The sequence below is a fragment of the Castor canadensis genome, chromosome 12 (genome assembly GCF_047511655.1).
Source record: "Castor canadensis chromosome 12, mCasCan1.hap1v2, whole genome shotgun sequence".
In the NCBI taxonomy this organism is placed as follows: domain Eukaryota; kingdom Metazoa; phylum Chordata; class Mammalia; order Rodentia; family Castoridae; genus Castor; species Castor canadensis.
Window position 1 is genome coordinate 31,874,177 of NC_133397.1, and position 4,432 is coordinate 31,878,608.

Genomic DNA, 4,432 nt, shown 5'->3' on the forward strand with positions numbered 1-4,432 from the left:
TGCTTTGTTGTCAGTTTCTTTTTGATATGTATATAAATGAAAACACATATAATTTAATATGTAGCCCAATTTTTATAGTTTTAAAACTTTAACATTTGATTGTAAAAATAGTATGGTCAATAAGAAAGCCATTGGAAAATGAGTTAAAAGAAAAGTGCAATTCCATTATATTAACAGAATCTCCATTGCCTCTTTAGCTTTTTCTCTTTTTCCTTTGCAGATTTTTCTTACAAAGGTATAACCAAACTGTAGCTATAATTTTTTGACCATTTTTTCCTGTTAAACAATGTAATTACAGGACACATATTTGCTGTTTTGGTTTTGGGTTGAGATGAGACAGTAAAAGACCATTCAGTGTGGTCTCTAGAGTCAATATTAAGGTAATACCATAGTAATACATGAGTTATGATAAGTTTTGTATAAATAAATAATATGGCATTTACATTTAGCCAATTACTTATAGCATATTTTTTCCTAGAAACTCATCGCATCTTAATTGTCTCTAGTGATAGGAAATAATTATGTACCAATATAAACTTGATCAATTGAACAGTTAAGGAAATTGATCCTGTCATGTAAATGAGGTTAGTTGGAGCCACTGTTCTCTGTGTGTTCCCTGTTAAGGGTAGAAACTGAGTAAATACTCACTGAATTATTTGTCTGAGACTGGTAAAGAGTGAGACAGACCAGCTGAGTGGGGAAGCAATGTCTACTTTATGTTTAATAAGAATGGAAGTCATTGGGAAAGAAATTTACTTGGTAAAACATACTTTACAGATAAGAAAAGAATAAATACAATTTTAGCTATATGACTACATATATATAATGTAGCCAGAATTATGTATATGATATATATATATATATATATATATATATATATATATATATATATATATATATATATCTATAACATTATCTGCCTGTAATTTCACATTTTACAGAATAGGGTATTTCTAGGATTTCTTTTTATTTTACCAAGCTGCTTCTAAAGTTACTTATAAAGGGATGTCACACCTTTGTTAGTTGATAATATTAAAAACTAACACTTATTGATTGCTAACTCTGTGCCAAACAATGCCACAGTGATATATATACATATATATATTTTTTATCAACTTCATCCTCGCACCAATCCTGCAAGGTAGATGGTATTATTATCTGCCCCATTTTATGATGCTCAGAGTGGTTAAGTGTATTCTTCAAGATCTTGTGGCTGGGAAATTGCAACAATGTCTCTAAAGCTTGTGCATGCTCTGGACCACTATAGAATTTTGCCTCTGTATATAAAAAGGACTTTGCAAAATGTTCTTAATGTCAAATGCAAAGCAGTGGTCATATCTTGAAATGTTTATGAGTCACTCCCTCAGTGTGAGGAAGCATTCTTAAATCCTTATTGCCTCAATTCACTCGACAACGCCAGGCATCAAAGGCACATCATCTCTGTGCAGAATTATTTCTCTACCACAGCGAAGGCTATTTTTGTATTAATGTGACTATCACAGATAGTCACAGAAGTGGTTCCAGGGCTAAAGAATCTAAGCCACAAAGCAGGATTAAAGGGAGCTCGGTTTTCCAGATTAATTTTTTGGATGAGAAAAAACATTTGAAAGCATTCAGTGAAGGGATTCTTTTTAATACCAGAAAAGAAATGGTTTAATTGATGATAGTTTGGTTTAAGTGATAAGTGGTTTAACTGATGATAAACTGCTAGCATGAAAGTAAGTTTTAATAAGGACTGTACTTATTAGTACATTAGTTGACAGTACTGAATATAGAGTTATAAGCTGAAATGATAAGCTCCTTTTAAGGCAGGCTGAAATTAATAGGAGATCTACTATAATCTGTTGAGTTGGAATTCGTAGAATTATTTTTAGAGGAGGTTGAAGGATGTGTTGAAATGGGATAAATGAGAAAGTAAAAACATAAGCAGCTTAATCCAATGAGAGTTTCTTGCTTTGAAATGGCACACAAAATTTATTCACTAGGAGTCTGCATTAATGTGAGAAAAGCAATCATGATGTCATAAAGGGAGACATTTTAAGGTATTAATTTTGATATTAATCTCTGAAGTATGTTTGGTATAATTCATGCCAGTCAGAAATATTACTTTTTGAAAGTGATAGCTGCAAAAGCACTGCTATATAAACATTATGTTGCATTTGGAATTTTTTTATGTGCATTTTAGAGCATTTTACTGCCCCTAAGAGAACAATTTGTATGTTTTGCCTATTACTGTCAACCCTGCAACACATACAGTTATTTTTCTTCTCCAAGAGAAGTGAGTTCAAAGGAAATGTTCATAAAAGAGTATTCATAACCTTGGCATCTAAAGAAATCATGGGTCTGTTATTGTAGCTGGAGGGCTGAGGCTGGAAGAGAAAAGACAGAGACTTCAAAATGGAGAAATGTTTTAGATAGCAAACCAATTGTCAAAAGAACAAAGCAGCCCATGTTTCCAGCTTCAACTCCAAATCCTTAAACAGTTTGTTTCATGAAGCATCTTTCTTCCATCAAAGAAATGCATTCATTATGGCGCTGCAGCAAAATCATGTGAAAACTGAACATTTGCCCACAACTTGGCCCAGCTGGAGGTGATTACCTTGCATGAAGGCGGGACAGACAAGACTCTGGATACCTCCATGTCTCTGATGTATAAATAGCCCCATGTAAGGCTTGACCTGGTCTAATATGCTGAACGTCAGGTCTCATGTTCTTTGCACGACCTAAATTTGAAGAGTGAAGGTGTGGAAGTAAAGGAAATAAAGAGAAGCTGAGGAAGACTATTCAGGACATCCACAGTAATTAAGCAAAGTTAAGGTGGGAAATTACTTGAATAGTCCTGATATTTGCTATTCACTAAGGCATGGGCTATTCTTCATGGCCACCCTTCCCGTCAACTTTTGGCTTCAAAGATAAAAGTGGAAAAGATTGGGGGGAAGGGGGGGAGAAATGACCCAAGCATTGTATGCACATATGAATAAAAGAAAAAAAATGTTAATAAGAAAAAAAAAAAAAGAAAAGATTGAGGTTTCCCATTCGGTTTCAGGGATACTCTCTACACAACCTGAAACTTTAAAAGTAGGTTTGAATGCAAGCATGAAGCTCTGAGTTCAAACCTCACCTCCCCTCCCAAAAAAAGTAGTTTTGAAGTGGTTTGACTTCCTCCTCTTACTTGCCCATTCTGTCTCACTTTTATGATGTTGATAATACTTCTATTTCAGCCTCCAAATAGTGACTGATTTGTTTTCATTGTGTAAAGTTACTGCTGTGGAGAGAAGAGGTGGTTAGTAGGGTGGATTTTAAGGATACCCCTCAAATCCCCAGACTCCTGGGAATACATCCAGCAGCAATAATTTATGACAGTTTTGAAGAGAGCTGGATGAAGGGACGGTCTGTGTCGTGGCTGAATCCCTCAGCCCGAGCTTGGTTGGCATGCTCACGCAATGTGAAGTCATCTTATTACGCTCAAATTTCAAAGCCAACGCATGGAACGTAGCCCAGTCTCCCAACGTACCCAAAGTTGCCAGTTTAGACCATTTGTTTGAGGATTAATATTAAGAGCATACAATTGCCAAGAAGAAAAAGCAACATGGCTAAGAGCAAAAAACAACAAAGTTCACAAAGATTACAAAGGTAACATAAAAATAGACTTAAAAACTGATAAATTTTGATAAATAGCACTGGAAACATTACTCTTCCATGCCTACTCAGCACTGTGGGTACAGGAGGTCCTTGGCATTCATGAATTTAATATTTGTGGGTTTGGCAAACAAAGAATGACAAGTAGTAAATTATGCCCTGAAGCATGGAGAAGCGAGTGAGCACAACATACTCCCAGCCACCCACTTCATCTTGTTCTCTAGTCAGTCTTGCAGGAACACTTAGGCCCACTTCCTTGTAAAAATGAGCCTCTCATAACCCCTGTGCTAAGGGCTTTTGCTGGAGTTGTCATTAAAGAAGTTTAGAAGAACAATGGCTACAGAGAGTAACCATGTAAATGAACTTAGTCCTTTATTGACAGAAAAATTAAGTGTATGAAAAGATCACTTTTTAAATTTCAGTTATTTTTTTCCCTGTCTTTTTAATGGGACAAATTACATGCAAGCATGGTATTCAAAAGCATTTAGGATATTTACATTGGGAATGCTAAGGATCCATTTTAGATTATGCTAGAGCTATGTCATAGAAAGTAATTTATTGTCATAATTCTTTGACAGATTTACCCACAATGGGTTGTATATTAATATCTTCATTTTTCAAAGAAATTGACACAAATTAAATTATTCTCAGTTGATGCTAAAAGTAGACTGGTACACAACATGGTTAATTTCAGCTTGGTTGTGAAGGTCTTTTAGGTTTTCTAGTTTATTTGTTTTCATCTAGGGGTAGTATTTCACTAGAGGGCATTTGGAAATTGTGTGTGTGTGTGTGT